Source organism: Armigeres subalbatus, chromosome 1 (assembly GCF_024139115.2).
Source record: "Armigeres subalbatus isolate Guangzhou_Male chromosome 1, GZ_Asu_2, whole genome shotgun sequence".
NCBI lineage: Eukaryota > Metazoa > Arthropoda > Insecta > Diptera > Culicidae > Armigeres > Armigeres subalbatus.
In genome coordinates this window covers 190331088-190349381 of record NC_085139.1, presented here as the reverse complement: position 1 = coordinate 190349381, position 18294 = coordinate 190331088, and the positions used below count along the sequence as shown (strand labels likewise).

At 37.9% G+C, this 18294-nt stretch overlaps 1 protein-coding gene and 1 long non-coding RNA gene across 2 annotated transcripts in view; both read right to left on the bottom strand.

Moving 5' to 3' along the window:
- LOC134205622 (G2/mitotic-specific cyclin-B3) overlaps nt 1-18294 on the bottom strand; it is a 67132-nt gene that overhangs the window by 46894 nt on the left and 1944 nt on the right. The gene's annotated exons all lie outside the window — the stretch shown is intronic.
- Nucleotides 16472-17388, bottom strand: LOC134209316 (uncharacterized). Its single transcript, XR_009978748.1, has 3 exons — nt 17254-17388; nt 17142-17199; nt 16472-16657 (listed from the first exon to the last, which is right to left on the bottom strand). It is a non-coding gene; the product is annotated as an uncharacterized LOC134209316 (long non-coding RNA).

The window sequence follows — 18294 nt, the reverse complement described above, 5'->3', positions numbered from 1 at the left end:
GGTCGACTAGTTATATATAAAAAATAAATTGGTCAAGTATTGTGCATAACTAAGAAACGGCTGGATAGATTTTCTTCATTTCTTCAGCAAATTTGTTTATCAACATGTCCGACGGATTTACAGAATATTTTCTCATGTAAGAATCTTGACCAAAATTGGAAAAAATATGAAAAATTGAAAATAAAATTTGTATGGAAATATTAAAAAGGTAGATCGCATTCTCGCCTACTGTGCAGGACAACGTTTGCAGGGTCATCTTTAGTCTTTACACTTACGCCAGACCTATGATTTAGCCAAATTCAAAATTTTCTAAATGATTATGGAGGGATGTTTTACAGAACTGACATGAATTTCAAATTCCAGGAAGAAACCACGCGTATTTAAAAAAAAATCATCAGAAAGTCACGTGAAAAGCGACCCCAATGTATTTGGGCAAATTGTATTATTTTAGAATTCACCATACAGCCAGGAATGCTGATGAGAGGAATGCAGTATCGGGTAAATCAGTAATCTTTATTGAATGGAAACTGTGGTTAGCGACCCTCAAACATCATAAGTTTAAATATAATTTTATGAAAGCAATTCGAAGGTAGGGGTCATGACGGCTTTGGCAGGTTTTGTTCTATTATTGGCAGGGGGTTTGTTATGACTGATTGTGCTCAAATTTGGCTCAAACATTCTTTGCATATCAAAGAATATTGTGGCCAAATTTCATTAAATTTGGTCGACAAAAACCCCCCTGCCAATAATAGAACAAAACCTGCCAAAGCCGTCTGTTCCCCTACTTGTTTTACCTATTTACTTTTCGAAATATCCCGGAATATTAAAAAGCCGGTTTGCTACGTCTAAAACATCACAATATTGCAAAACAGGTTAACAGAAAAGTGTTCCAAAATTTTTAGTTTAATTCTTTTCATTTAGAATTCTCTGGGAATACCAATATACCGATATATTGGTATTTCTCTGTAAAATATCCGTCGATTCGATAATCATTTTCAAAATTTGGACATTAAAGCAAGACATAGGTCTGGCGTAAGTGTTATTATCATGAACTAGATGACCCGGCAGACGTTGTCTTGCACAGTAGGTGAGAATGCGTGTTGTGATATGCCTATACAAAATACCCATACAAATTCTAATTTGAATTTTTCAAATTTTTTCAGTTTAAGTCGTGACTTTTACATAAGAAAATATTATGTAAGCCCATCGGAAATTGTGATGAAGAAATTTGAACCCAGCCGTTTCTTAGTCGTTCATAAATAACGACCCATATCTCGACTTCTATAGCAGATAGAAATAAAGTTTATATAGCAAAATTTCTCGTAGAAACTTTTTCTACAACTTTTTCGAAGACACCAATGATGTATCTTCATAATTGGAGGAAAGAGAATTTCCATCTCACTTTTAGGGGGATTAGTCAAAAAAAAAATTTTTCCAGAATATGGAGCTTAACATACTGAAACTTTTCTCCGAAGTCACTGAGACTCTAAAATCAACTTTTCATGGCCAAAACATTTTCGATCGCGAATTCCTGGGTTAGAAAACACTGTGCATCGTCCGCTGAACTGACGTAGTCATCTCCTCCACTGCCTTGACTTTCACTGCCTGTACTCTCAGCGCCATTCAAATGTTCCTCGTAGTGCTGCTTCCACCTTTCGATCACCACACGTTCGTCCGTCAAGATGCTCCCATCCTTATCCCGGCACATTTCGGCTCGCGGCACGAAGCCTTTGCGGGATGCGTTGAGCTTCTGATATAACTTGTGTGTTTCTTGAGAACGGCACAGCTGTTCCATCTCCTCGCACTTCGCTTCTTCCAGGCGGCGTTTCTGCTCCTAAAAAGCGGGTCTGCTGTCTCCGCTTCCGTCTATAACATTCCACGTTCTGCCGGGTACCTTGCTGCAGCGCAACCGCCCGCGCTGCGTCCTTCTCCTCCAGAATCTGTCTGCACTCTTCGTCGAACCAATCGTTCCGTCGACTTCGTCCCATATGCCCGACGTTGTTCTCCGCTGCGTCATTAATGGCTGCTTTGACTGTATTCCAGCAGTCCTCAAGAGGGGCCCCATCGAGCTCACCCTTTTCCGGCAACGCTGCCTCGAGATACTGCGCGTATGCAGTGGCGACATCAGCTTGCTTTAGTCGCTCTAGGTCGTACCGCGGCGGTCGTAGGTACCGAACATTGTTGATGACGGATAGTTTTGGGCGTAGTTTAACCATCACCAGATAGTGGTCAGAGTCGATATGTCCTGACGTCGATAATGTCGGAGAAGTGCGGAATATATGTTGAATGAGTGAAAACGGAACAGTTCTCCTATAATATGTACATCGATTTTCATGATTTTAGATCTCAGAACTTTTTTATTCAATCGATTCGTGAGACATATCTAGAAATTTTAGTTTTTGAAGTCTGACTGTTATATACGTCTCTTTAACATATGAGAATTCAGATCGACCTATCTAAAATATACGAAAGAAAACTGCATTTTCGTCAGATTTACACTAACCAATATCAAATATACTCTATTGCCAATATAGTCCACTCTTGCTGATTTGAAGAGACAAAGCGCCGCGGTGGCACAAAAGACAAGCAATGTAGCGAAGAGACATTCCGAGGGGTGCTTGAACGTATGATTCATTATGCAGTATAACATTTCGAGATAACATGCTAGAAATCATCCCATAACCTCATTTTGATATCTGAGTTTAGTGGGGAGTTTAATGGGCTTCGTGGCCATATGGTTAGCGACGTCAATCGTCTACACGCATGTGCTGTGGAGTGTGGGTTCGATTCCCGCCCCGGTAAGGAGAAAACTTTTCGTAAAGCGAAAAGTTCTCCACTGGTCCTCTGGGTGTTGTGTGAATGTTCTGTCCGTTGCCTCATGCTAGATGTTAAGTGTTCAGTCTCTGCGACTTCTGATCGAAGATGGTGATTCTGTTTATTTGAAAATAAAATTTCCAAAAATTGGTAAATTAGTGTAATCTTTGTAATTATTGCACCCCTTGGCTATCGTTTTCAGGCGTTAGTTACCTTTTGTGATGCAAGGTGGTGTGAATGTGCTGTCTCTTGCCTAATATATGCAATATATGGGGATTTACGAAGTGGACTATGTCAATATGCAGTGAATACCGGTGTGATGTAAATAATTTTATCATTTTTTTACAAGGAATTTGAACGGATTAGGCTTTGCTTTGAAGCATGCTTAGGGCCAATTTCTTCACCTTCGCTTAACTCTTAAGTGCTCACCCATACGTTCAAACCTGGTTTAAGGCTTAAGCGGAGGTGAAGAAATTGGCCCTTAGTAAGAAAAAACCTGATGATACCTTTCTTGTTCATTATAAAATGTCTCAAGAAAATTTCTTCAGAGATCAAAAAAGCAAAAATATAAAGTAATTATTGGCTTAGCGCTAGAAAATGTATGAATATACTGTTCAAATGTTTGGTTGTTATATAGACTCCCAAAATATTTGGAAAAATTATTCTTTGAACTTCAAAATTCTTGAAATAATTCATAACAAACAACAAACGATAAAGAAATTTATCTTCCTGAAGAGTCAGGGCTTGTACCACCTACGGATTTGTGTAAATTGCTAATGCCAATGCTAATAGGGGAAAGTGGGGCAAGATCGCCTACAACGATTGTAGTATCAGTCAGTGTTGGGAAAAACTCAAAATCTCAAAACTCAAGAATGATTCAAATCAAACGTGAATTGAAACGCACCCAACTCAGCACCTAAAAAATCATGGCTGAGTTGAATCATCCATTTGAATCATCATAGGTGTTCCTTTGTTCTCCTTCGTAAGTTAACAGTAAATTAACGTTCAACACATAAAACAATGGATACTCTTGCGTGTGTAAACAATAAATTACGCCCAAATTGATTTTAAACACACCTCGCAGTTAATAACTGTGGAAGTGCTTAATGAACACTAAGCTGCGAGGGGGCTCTGTCCCAGTGTGGGGATGTAATTCCAATAAGAAGAAGAAAAAGAAGAATATTTTAAACACTTTATGCAGCAAAATGATTTTTTGGGAAATGAGTGAAATGAGCCGTTTTAGCATGAAAAATTCAGAAGTGATGCATTATTTTAAAATCGCAAACGAGTTACAGTGGGTCCAAAAAGTATTCGTCTAGCTGCATGTTTTTTAGTAAGATGTAAAACTTAGGCGTGATAGAAGTGAAATCAAAAAACTTTCTTCTAAATTTGGTAGAAAACTTATCAACACATGATTATTATTCAAAAACAAATAGAAATTTCAATTACTTTTTCTGGTATGTAGAGAATATCTAAATTTCGTCAATTTCGCTTGCTCAAAAAGTATTCGTCTATTCAGAAAATAATCGAGCGAAACACGAATATAATAGTTTTATTCGCATATAATTACACTAGCACACTCTAGTCATGTCTAGCAACATTTTGTCAATACTCAATGACAGATCAAATAATGTTTTTGTTTGTTTGTTTGAACTTAGCGCGGAAAACAGAAGCACCATGGATGGGAAAAGTAAAAAGATGAGCCGCAATGAAAAAAAACTTATTCTACGCCTGCATAATTAGTGCAAATTGACTTATGACTTTGCGCGAAATGTGGGTAGACCAAGGGTAGCAAGAATTCAACCATTTAATTGGGGATTGGTTGCATCAGCGCCACAAAAATCTATCAAATCAAATAACAGAGTGCTCACCAGCGATGGTAAACTGATAACGATGAGCGATTTTTTGTGCGAAAAATAAAAAAAAATCCTTAAAAACGAGTTCACCCATATAGGCAAGTGAGTTGGAGAGAAGAAGTGCTCAGATATGAACCAATACGAACAGGAATACTTGTGAAAAGTATGAGTATAATGGGCGAGTATCACGGAAGAAAATTCAAGTGAGCCATCAAATTATCAAAAACAGCTCGATTTCAGCTAAAAATATCGCTGGAAGAAGGATGACTTTCGGAATCAAGTCATGTTATCTGACGAAAGCAAGTACATCATATTTGGATCAAATGGCCGATGTATGGTATGGCGGAAAAGGAATATTGAGATACAGCCGCAGAATCTCTTTTGAGCAGTGAAGCATGGTAGGGGCTCCGTCATGGTCTCTGAGGTGCTTGAGCGAGTTAACGCCCGGCCACCCGGACTTAGCACATTCCATCGATGGCACCACCGACGTCAGCGATTTGGGTGCCCTCGGCAACGGCGACGGCACGGAGCTCGGTCAGCAGTATCATCGATTGGCATCGAGGCCAGGTGTAGGGTGCTGATATGGCATTATTAGGTTAGGTGGTAGGTTACATTAAGACAATAAATCAGTTTAAGTTTAGTAGTCAATCGACTTGGGTCTTTTTAAAAGAAATCCCAAACGCGAAAACGCGAACTGGCGCCCGAATAGGGACCCGTCGACGTGGGAATAGTATAAGTGTCCGGTAGTGAAAAATCGTTCAACAAGTGAAGTGTAAAAATCCTCAAAGTGATCTATCACACCATTGGTGGAAGGAGCCAAACACCACACCCTAGGTTCAACGAGCCTACCCTACGGACGAAGCGAGGATCAGGACACCGCATCCAGCCGGATCGATCGTTATTAGGGCCCGGAGTAGCCGTCAGCAGCAAAACGGACCAACCCGAAATAACTGCCTGGTTCTCCCCCATAGACGGAGTCCCGCTATCAAAAATCATCCCAGGAAAACCCAGGAAGTCCAACGGAGGATGTTGGCAATTTTACTGTAAGTTTCTTTTATTTTATTCAATCAAACAAGTGCTAGTGATAGTTTGTTAAATCCGAAAAGTGTGAGTGAAATTTTTATTCCAATATCTCAAAAGTTTTAATTTTTGCTCCTATCTGAGTGATTTTTTTTATTACGGTGATTTTGTCGAAGTTCTCCTCAAGCTCTTGCCCAATTTGCTCAATATTTTACCGAAGAAGAAATCACGAGTAAATTTCTATTACTCAAATATGATGAATCCTAACCCTAATCCAGTGCCCCCGCCTCCTGCTATGAGCATTCAACAGTTTATTGATTTAGGCAAAGTTCCAGACTTTGTCAAGGAAATTAAAATTTTCAAGGGTGATCCTACCAGACTTATTGATTGGATCACCGATGTCGATTCCATTCTCAGAACTTACCGCGACAACGGTGCGACACCGTCGCAAATTAATATCCTTGAACGGTCAGTGCGCCGGAAAATTGATGGCGAAGCTGCCGATATTTTGAATGCGAATAATGTCTCGTCCTCTTGGACGGATATAAAAACACGTTAATCCTGTATTATCGTGACCGACGCGATGTTAAGACGTTAGATTTCCAATTAACATCTATAAGAAAATCTGCCGAGGAAAGCCTCAGCAGTTATTACAGCCGCGTCAATGAATTATTATCATTGATAATTGCTCAGATACAAACGGACGATAAACTGCGACCGAATGCCGCAGCACATATCGACTACTTCCGTGACAAGTCACTCGATGCATTTATCAGAGGATTGGATAAACCTCTGAGCATCCTGTTAAAAAGTACAAACCCAAAAACTTTGGGTCAAGCTTACAACTTCTGCACTGAATATTATAATTTAGATATCCGTTCTGCCCCCTTCCGAAACGAACATGGTGGCCAATCATTGCCTAAGCCAAAGGAACCTCCAAAAATACCTTCCAGGACACAGTTTTTAAATCACAAAATTCTACTACCGCCACCATTACCTCCAAGAAGGCCTAGTGTGCCTCAAAATTATGCTTTACCTCCCAGAGTCCCTTGCAAACCAACCCATTTAGGCATCAGCCTTCCCAAAATGCATTCTCATACAATCCATTTTCACAAAACCCCTTCAGGTCACCTCAAACTTCCCAAAGAGTAGAAGCCATGGAAGTTGACCCGAGTCAACAATCGAAATTCGTAAATTATGGTAATCGGCCGCCAATGAATTTAAAAAGGCCAGCTTCTCAACAATATCACCAAAATGTCAAACGACAAGCACATCCGTTAGAAAACGCATACCCTGTTTATGATTATTATGATAATTACGATAATTACAACCAGTATGCTTATCAGTACGATCAACCGTGCTACAACGAGTGCTATCCAGATTATCCGAGCCCATATCCCATGCAGGACGGCTCATATGACGAAGCGCCTCCTGCTGACAGCTTTGAAATAGGAGAAGCCTCTGGTACCGCTCCGCCAAAACAGAATGCTACTGAACAACAAGAACAGCACGCAAATTACGTAACCCCAACGATGCCTTACATAAACCTTCAAACAAACATTGGCGAATTCCCCTTTTTAATTGATACAGGGGCAAATATAAACCTAATACATCCAATGCTAGCATACAATTATTCATTAACAAAACCGTATCATTTCACGGCAAATGGTATCAGTAGCGCTAATGGGAAATTCAGCGCTAACTCGGCGATTGATATTGAATTTTTTAGACCAAAAATACATTACCGAGCACAATTTCTACTACATGATTTTCACCCATTTTTTCACGGTATAATAGGTACCGGAATATTAAACGTACTCAGCGCAAAGATTGACCTCAAAAATAACACTCTCCAGCTAAGTAAAGACAATGAATTTCTGACTATTCCCCTTCTTCAATATTCCCCCACACAAATTGTTAGTTCCTGAAACAAATCCAAGACCATCCAGTTGCCTACCCCAACAATTGGCACTCGAACCACGGGCAAGCAACGTAGACAAAATGTTCAGAACAGCTCATCTTTCAGCCGACGAGAAGGACAAATTATTCGAGGTGATTGAACGGCATCAAGAAGTGTTTCATCAGTCCGATGCAAAACTAACTTGCAGTACCGTAATTGAGTGTGCTATAAACACCGCGGATGATATTCCAATCCACCAAAAAGTTTATCCATACCCTGCTGCATATGCAACAGAGGTAAATAAACAAGTTAAAAAACTTCTCGATGATGGAATTATAAGGCCATCACGATCCGCTTGGACGTCCCCAGTATGGATTGTTCCAAAGAAATCCGATGCCTCCGGAGACAAAAAATTTCGAATGGTAGTAGACTACCGAAAATTAAATGAAAAACTTTATCAGACAGGTACCCGATGCCTGAAATAAACTATGTTATTGACCAATTAAAAGGTCAACAATATTTTATCACCCTCGATTTGGCATCTGGTTTTCACCAGATAAAGATGAAAGAGAGTGACATCGAGAAAACTGCTTTCTCGATTAATAATGGCAAATACGAGTTTACTCGTATGCCATTTGGACTCAAGAATGCTCCCGCGATATTTCAACGTGCAATCGATGATATATTAAGGGAACATATTGGGAAAATATGTTACGTCTATATTGATGACGTAATCATATTTGGCAAAACACTCGAAGAAGCACTTAAGAATCTCGAGATAATTTTAAAGGCGCTGAATGATGCTAATCTGAAAATTCAATTGGATAAGTCAGAATTCTTACATAAAGAAATTGAGTTTCTCGGTTATGTCATCACATCTAAGGGTCTTAAACCAAACATAAAAAATTGAAGCGATAGAGAAGTATCCCGAACCATCAACAATCAAAGAGCTGAGATCATTCTTAGGAATGATGGGCTATTACAGACGGTTCGTAAAGGACTTTGCGAAAATCGCAAAACCCCTTACAAGCCTTCTGAGAGGGAGGATGTACCTCAAATAAAAAGATCAAATTTAACGAAGTGGAATCAAACTGTTTTAGGAAAATGAAAAGTATTTTATCTTCCTCAGACATTTTAATTTATCCCGACTATAGCAAGCCTTTCATTCTCACAACCGATGCATCTGATTTCGCCATCGGAGCCGTCTTGTCGCAAGGTGAGGCAGGTAAAGATAAGCCTATCCATTTCGCCTCCAGAACTCTCTCGAAATCCGAAGAAGGATTCTCAGTACCAGAAAAGGAGATGTTAGCCATATTTTGGGCATTACAAACGTTTAGGAATTATTTATACGGTTCCAAATTCAAAATTCTCACAGATCATCAACCTTTAACTTTTTCTCTATCAGCAAAAAATACAAATGCAAAGCTTAAGCGTTGGAAGGCATATTTGGAAGAACACGATTATACCATTGAATACAAGCCAGGCAAAAGCAATGTGGTTGCTGATGCTTTGAGTCGAATAGTGTGTTCCATGACTGCTACACAACACTCAGCAGAAAATAGCGATCATTTCTATATCAAATCTATGGAATCCCCTATTAATGTATTTAGACACCAGGTTATTTTGAACAAAGGTCCCGATAAAGTCAATACAGAACACCCCTTTGAAAATTTCACCAGAGTAAATGTTTTTATCAGTGATATTAACGACAATTCTCTATTGCAGGTATTGAAAAACCATTTTGATGTTAATAAGTTAAACGGACTCTTAACAACTGAGGAAATTATGGGTAAATTACAGGAAGTGTATAAAACTCACTTTGGAGATAAAAAGCTGTTAAAAATCCGTTTCACTCAACGTCAACTCCAGGATGTCCGAGAAGAGAACGAGCAGTGGGATTTGATACACAAAGAACATTATCGTGCGCACCGCGGCGCAGATGAAAATAAATGGCAGCTTTTGAGGAAGTTTTATTTTCCAAAGCTTTCTCAAAAATTGCATGACTTTATAAAAAATTGCCGAATCTGTCATGAAAATAAATATGATAGAAGCCCTATTCACTTTCCTATCCAAAAAACCCCAATACCTAATCGACCGTTTCAAATAGCTCACATCGACATTCTTTTCATAGACAATCTTCAGTACTTAACTTATGTCGATAAATTCTCAAAGTATGCTCAAGCTCGTTTAATTGAATCGAGAGCCGCTGTAGACCTTATTCCGGCTGTAAAGGAAGTGTTATCAAAATTTAGTTTTCCTGAAACCTTGGTCATGGACCAGGAAAAGTCATTCATGACGGGTGAGCTAGTAAATTTTATAACACCAACAAAATCACGCCATATATAGTGGCTACTGGTCGAAGCGAGATGAATGGGATCGTAGAACGCTTCCATTCGACTTTACTAGAAATTTATCGAATAAGCAAAGCTGAGAATCCAAATCAAACCCTACAAGAAATCATGGACATTTCAATAATAAAGTACAACAACACCATTCACTCCACCACGAAACATACCCCATACGAAGTAGTCATTCCCAGCTCTCAAAGCTCGACAATATGTGAAACCGTTTATAGAAATTTGCTGGCGACACAGACTAAAGACCTGAAACGTCACAATCAAAAGACAAAACATACAGAAATTGAAGCAGGAATTGACGCATACGAAAAGACAAGACGTAGAGTAAAAACGACCCCACGATATAAAAAGATTAAAATAGCTAAGGTCAATAAAAGCACAATAAAAACAGATGACGGTAGACGTGTCCACAAAAACGACATAAAAATCAGACAAATTTGACTGACAAACTCCAACCTTTTTCAGAATCTCATCCCTACTGACAGAAACATGGACGTTACACATACAACGACTGGAACAACCTATTTTCGTCTTCGACCACGGAATGAGCAGATTAAAATATTCATCGTATCGTTACATCCATCACTTCAGCATAGAGTCATTAAGAACACATGTCGTAGATCTCAGGAATAGATTTGATGAAATAGATAAAAACCAATTTTCGGAAATAATACTACAAAAATTCGATGAAATTAATAAGTCTTTGGAAAGTATAATCCCTATTAGAAGGCAAAGAAGATGGGATGCTGTAGGAACTGTTTGGAAATTTATTGCTGGGTCACCTGATGCAAATGATTTAAAATTGATTAACAATAGCATTAACAATCTCATCTACAATAATAACAAGCAAGTCAAAATTAACAGAGAAATGACTCTTCAGCTAAAGGAATCCGTTTTCAAGACTAAAGAAGCTATTCAGTTATTCAAGAACAAATCTTCAGAGCTATATTCAATAAACATTCTCTTTAACCTTAAAGATTTAAACGAGAAAATTGGAGATATAATAGATACGATAATGTTAGCTAAATTAGGGATTTTAAATGGGAAAATATTAACTAAAATGAGAAGGAAATGTTTAGGAAAGATTTAGAGAGGAAAATGTAACTGTCCATTCGTCAGCCGAAGTTGTCACCTATGCCACTACTTCAATAGCCACCAACAACCAGGAGATCATACTGTTCATCAAATTGCTGAAATTGGATCCTCGAGTTTTTCATAAGATCCTTGTTTGCCCAACCTTCCACAATCGACAACAAATACACACGACCAAGAAATATTTCTTAATCCACCCATCTGAAAAATTTACAGTCCACACGCTAGAACCAACAATTTACAATTTGGAAGATACTGAAGTAGCTGATTCCTCATGTATACCCAATCTCTTGGACGGAAAACAGCTGTCTGCAACTATACATCAAACCCTATCCAACAAGAAGTCATTTCAATTGACACACACCATATACTTGTCAACACCGCCAAAAACTTCACCTTTTCATCCGATTGCAGCGGTTCTGAGAGGATCCTCTCTGGATCGTATTTAATCCAGTACGAGAATTGCACCATACAGATTAATGGTGTCCCATACACAAGTAAAACCAGAAACATTGCCGGAAAACCGATATATCTCCCTTTGGACGGGATAACCATCTCTAAAAACGGAGACGTTTTGAACCTCAGCATGGAACATCTCCACAAACTCCAGTCAGAAACCCGAAAGGAGTTGGATCTACTTCGCTTGGAAACCAAAAGCCTACATTTTCCACATTGGCCACTGTTTGGAGGAATTGCAATCCTCCCATCATAATCGGTATTGCTATTTTCTTCAGTATTTTCTTCCATAGGACTACCAAGATCAAGCTGCAGACGGTACCAAGCAACAAGGAAACATCATGGAGCAAAGGAACCTAGGCAGGGCTTGGAAAATTTCAAAACCTTTTCCATAGTGGATACTATGAACCAGGAGGTTCATCTCTAAGGAAGGTCGAGTTAACGCCCGGCCACCCGGACTTAGCACATTCCATCGATGGCACCACCGACGTCAGCGATTTGGGTGCCCTCGGCAACGGCGACGGCACGGAGCTCGGTCAGCAGTATCATCGATTGGCATCGAGGCCAGGTGTAGGGTGCTGATATGGCATTATTAGGTTAGGTGGTAGGTTACATTAAGACAATAAATCAGTTTAAGTTTAGTAGTCAATCGACTTGGGTCTTTTTTAAAAAGAAATCCCAAACGCGAAAACGCGAACTAGCGCAACCGGTGTGGGAAAATTTCACATTATTGAAGAAATTATGTATCACAAAATGTTCATCCCCATTTCGAAAGAAAATTTGAACTCCATTGCTAAGAAATTAGGCTTACAGGGAACATACATCTTACGGGGTGATAATTACCTCGAGCACACAGCCCAAAGTACCAAGCTGTAGCTACTCTATAATACCCCAATCAACTCAAAACGCCTCTTCAGAGCCAAGATATGAATCCAATTTAACTCCATTTGAAGGTTCTGGACGACAAACTTTTCGTGAAATTCGTGAAAGTCATATTTCCAACAACAACGAATTGAAATTAGTGTTGAAAGAAGAATGGAAGAATATTCCGTCCCCCGTTACGGCTAATTTGGTCAGTTCCATGCCAAAAGAACTAGAACCCGTCATAGATACACAGGGGAATCCAACGAAATATTGAATTCCATTCTACAACTCCTGTTTTCGTTTCAAAAGCGCGCTAAACCTGAATAGACGAATACTTTTTGAGCCCGTATTTAATGAATTGTTATGTTTTGTTACCTTTGTTTTTGTTATTGTTTTATTTTTCTGTTTGATTTTTAACAATAAAGATGAATTGATTATTTTGCTACACAATGTAATCGATAGTTTTATTTTTTTGAGCTTACTACACTGAAATCAAATTACCTTTACATTTTATGTGCGGGAACCATGTAGAATGGAATCGACCGCTTAAGACTTGATTGTATATGCAGCTCTTGAATTTTATTCGTCAACAATGATATTTAATTACCAAGCATATATATTGTGAAGGTGAAGTTGTTTATAATTTATTAGGCAGCACAATAGATTTTATGTGCAACGACCGATAGTTGATAACTATCAATCATCGCACATAAAATTCAAAGGCATAGAAAAGACCTAAATTCAGTTCAAAACAAAATGGTTGACTAGCGAAGATTCCAGCAAAGATTCATCGGGAGACAAAATGATGTAAGATGATTTCATATTTTATTCAACAGAATATATTTCTATGATATTTAAACATTTTTTTTCAGTAGTGCTCGGATACGACATTCAAGGACGAGAGGTTAAAAGTTAAAACGCGAAATAGAACGAGCAAGCGTCATCAGAACAGCTAATTCGCACTCGCTTCATATGCGGATCATTTTCAGGAGGTTCGTGAAGTGTGGAAAAAAGCAACATCGTGAAATCTTTGTGCCAGATTTTCTCCTTCTATAAACTTTTGCCCCAAAAATATGACATAATTGGGGGGAATGGCACAAGCCTTCTCAAAGCCGAAGATCCTGGAAAGGAAGATAAAACCCGCATAATATAGAGTAAAGGATCATTCAGCAGCACCGCCCACTCCCGATCACAACGTTCATCTCTCGAGCGCATTACAATCAAATTACTTGTTTTTCTTTTAAACTATGGTTTTGTTTCGATTGAAATACTGCCGAGTTTCCAACGTTGCGAACGGGAATAGTGGTGCCGCCCAAATGGTCTCTCCCTATGTCATCTGTTTGGGGGCATTTTCGGCCTAGAAAAGCCAGTGACATTCCCCTCGGACGGATAGAACCAAGTGCCGCTTGGAGAAAACACATCATCAAAGATTTTGCGACGTCGTCACATCTTATGTAGTTGAAAATAATGGCCAGAACACCTGATGAAGTCAGCTAGGTTCCAAATGGTTGCTACCAAAAATCTCCTGAGACCGCACATCGGAAACATGTATTTAGAGCATAGAAAATTAACAATCAATAATATCATGCTGATTAGAAATTAAATGTAAATAAATTTCTCGTAGTTTGAGTTTTTATAATATTGTATGCTTATTATTATCAAATGAAACGAAACAGAAATTCAATATTTATTCTTAAAAGGAAGTCACATAAATAATATTTACAGTCACACATGAACTATATTGTACTGGCCAATGAAATAACATTTGATCGGCATTTATTTTATCTATGAGTTGCACATAAAATTTATGGGTGAACAAAATTTCAAGTTTTATGTGCACGATTAATAAAAATTATTTGCAAAGCTTGATTGCAAAAATATATGTGCATTGCACATAAAGTTTAGATGCAAATTCAGCTCAGTGTAGATTCCATTGTTGACATTTTCTAGAAAATGCACAGCTAGACGAATACTTTTTGGACTCACTGTAGTTTACGTGGCAGCGGTCAATGATTGAGTTTTATGAATGATTTTACCAACACTGGTATCAGTACATACTTACTGAAAATTAGCAAATTATTTGTTAGCTGATTAACAATCGTTATTTTTGTCGGGATATAAATTTTGTTTTTATTTTGCTAGGACGGCTGTGCGGATTTTTGTCAAGGTACAGAAAAAAAACTAAGTGTGTACGCATCATTTTCACATTATTTACAAGGGAAAATGTTCTATAATGTAAAAGGTTAATGAAACTTCTTTTGAAATGTTCTTCAGAAGTTGGTTCAGGGGAAATTCAATATATAATTTATAATTTCGTAATCACTTACTTTTAGGGTTTGTATCTGAAATTATTTGTTTAATTGAAAAAATTAATATTCATCAATACTTATACTGCCGCGATTCGCATAAGAGTCCCATGTCGATTTTTGACGATTTTGATTTTCTTTCAGAAATGAGCTTAAAATGAACTCATCTTTAAGAAAAACTGATAAAATAATAGGATTTGTTCTAAAAATTTGAAAAATAAAACCCACTTGTGTTGTCCCATCTTGCTATTTATTCGCATAAGGAACAGTGGGGCAAGTGGGTAAAGGAAATCGTATATTTCATGTTCATCAAGTCATAAAAGTTGAATATAATATTGAAAATGAACATATTTATGACATAACGAATCATCTATCCAATCTTTATATGCCTGTGAACAAGATCTTTGAAAAATACTTTTAGGATACAAAATATTTGGGAAACAAAAAAATCGGTTTCAATTTTTCACTTGCCCCACATGTGGGCCAATCGCTGTTTTAACCAACAAACATTGGAAGCGAGTGAAACGTTTAAGCCAAAAATAGTCTTCTTCAGCTAAAACTGTTTGTTGGGAATCTGTGCCTACCTAGACTACGAGCTATACTGCCCCTATTCGCATAAGCGTCCCATGTCAATTTTCTTCAACTTGAGAAATATGCCGTTGAATTCTTAAACATTGTTTTACATGGAGAAATTAAAAAAATCTAATAAATCTATAAAACCAGCAATCTTTCTGAAAATTTGGCATAATATTCTTCATCTGTATACATTGCATAATTACATTGATGTTTTGTGCGAGAGTGTATCAAAATCTGGAATGTGACTGTTATACGGTAAATAGCAAAATGGGACGACACAAGTGGGGTTTGATTTTTAAATTTCTAGAACAAAGCCTATTAATTTATCAGTTTTTCTTAAAGATGAGTTCAATTTAAGCTTATTTCTGAAAGAAAAACGAAATCGTCAAAAATCGACATGGAAATCTTATGCGAATCGCGGCAGTATATCTCTTGATATAGAGTAGTTTGACATCAAAGTTCACATACCCCATAAAAAATCCTCCCGACTTTCCCCCAGACTAAATCGGTTCTCGTCGGTACGATCGACCGATGATATTCCCGACGAATTTATAGATTGTTTCACCGAGCCTTATGGGATTTTTACAGGGGAGCCATCCGACGCGACGTTAAACGAAATCGGTAGACTAATATCTACTAAATCGAATGAATAATAGGTCAGTTTCGTTTTAAATAATGTGTAATGAAACCAGTCGAAATAGAGTGATTAATCGACTTATTAAATGTTATTATTGAGCGAACCAGACCAAATCTGTAGATTGATCGGTGTGGAAAATAATGAAATCAGACGAAATAGGGTGATTTATCGAATTATAAAATTTCATCATTAAGCGAATCAAATTAAGTCTACCGATTGATCGGTTCGCAAAATAATGAAATCAGATGATATCTCGGGTACTTATTCAAAAGGACGTATGTGATTTCGTAAACAAAGATTCAAACGTCGATTTGTCCAATCTGATGGTACTCCCACGCAAACCAACACCACCAACAGGTAGTCGAAGGCTTCCCCTACCGGTCTGTGGTGATGGTTTGCGTGGGAGTGCTATCAGATCGGACAAATTGACGTTTGAATCTTTGTTTACAAAATAACATACGTCCTTTTGAATAAGTACCCGAGATATAGGGTGTTTAATCGGTTTAATACATTTATTCATGGAGCAGGTCAGACTAAATCTGTAGATTGATTGGTGCGGAAAATAGTAAAATCAGACGAAGTAGGGTGCTTAATCGGTTTATTTATTTTCATTATTTAGCAAATCATACTAAATCTATAGGTTAATCGGTGTTGAAAATCATGGAATCCGACGAAATATGGGGTTCAATCTGTTTTTCGAATCGGGTGGCACGTCTGATCATTCTAGGAATGCCGTAGACACTTTGTAATCGATCGGGGACGTCTCGAGCTTCATGATTCTGTAAGAAATAATAGTAATTGTGAAGTTATCTGGCGCTATTTGCTCCATTCAATCAAATCACAGACAATCTTGGAACACTTAGAACTTAGAACACACAAATCTGCTGAGGAAGTAAATACAGTTAGATTCTGAATCCTGAATTAGTACATGCCTCGGAAGTTTGGTCCGCGGATCTTATTCCTATGTATACACAAATTTTTCTTTGCGGTAAATAAAAAAGGTCACCGTTTAAAATACGAGGGGGACCAAATTTCGGTTGAACTTTTACTGAGGTGTATAAGACCCAATTTATGAACATCCAAACTTCATGATTTTTAAAACAAGATCACGGAATCTTTGCACGGGTCTCTCTTCTTGGTTTTAAATTGTTACCAAGCTACTCGTTGTTTAGCAAAAATGAGCATTAGGAAATTGTGTATTCACTACCTCTGAGAATCACTTGTACTAACATAAGTTAAAATCTATCAAACGTGATTACTTACCTTTATTAACCGCTTACTACCAGACAACTATTTTCCGGGATGTTCTGTATGTCACAAACTAAAAATATTATAAATCAGGTCTTTTTCACTTAACTAAATATGAAATACTCACTTTGCTTTATTCGAGCTTTACTCTATGTTCATAAACACAAGGACCCGATTTCGTCTGTTCAATAATCAGACGATCAAAATAAGCAACAAATACACAATCAATCGATTATTTTACCGATGAAATAGGCACCGATTGCTCGCGACTTAATCTTACAATGAATCTGGCGATGAAAATATGTAGCCTACGACAATCGACGTCGTAGGTGTAAAAATAGGTCTATTTGGTAGGCACCCGATTTCATCGGGTGATCGTGAAATTTCGGAGCTGTCAAATTTTTTATGGGGTATCTTATTTCCACTGCAAATGATGCATATGACATCAGCTAATGTCAACAAGATTCTCTATACCAAAGTTAGCTATATCACTAGTCTGAACCTGGGTGCTGCGGATAGAGCCGCTTTTTTGCTCTCAAGCGAGTAGAGGGATGTTTTGAAATCAATTCCATAAGCAAAATTATTTTGCAGTTGCTTGGCTGTCGAAAATTTCCCGCTCTTCGAATTTCTCTTTCCACGCTGCATGAGGGCGCACAAATGCGCGAGACTCTACATGACTTTACGATGGTTTCCATACATTCCTGCTCCAATCAGTTGTTGTTTCTCGTGAAAATTAGTAACGAGTGCTTTTTAATTGCATTCCTACTAATTTTCCACTCGAAATATAATGTGAAAATATTTGTTACAAAGAATAAAAAACTCAATCTAAGTTTATTTTTATTTTTTTCCCAAATAATAACAATACTTCTCAATATAGGATCTGAAACGAACATAACCACAATCTTCAATGTTTGGCTCCGGCACAATAGAAAAGTTTGGCTTCAGTTTGACAACCAAATCGATTCTATTCGCACCACCCAGGTCTGAACTAGCAACCCTATAACCAGAGACCGGCGGAGTGAAAAACTGTCGAAATGGCAACGTATGAAAATGCAGGAAATCGTGAAAATGATACTGGCAGCACTTGAACTTTTTGCTTGCTTCTTATGGGTGCAAAAAGTATTGCGAGAAAAGAGAAAAATTATAATTTTGCGGAGTAAAAAAGAAG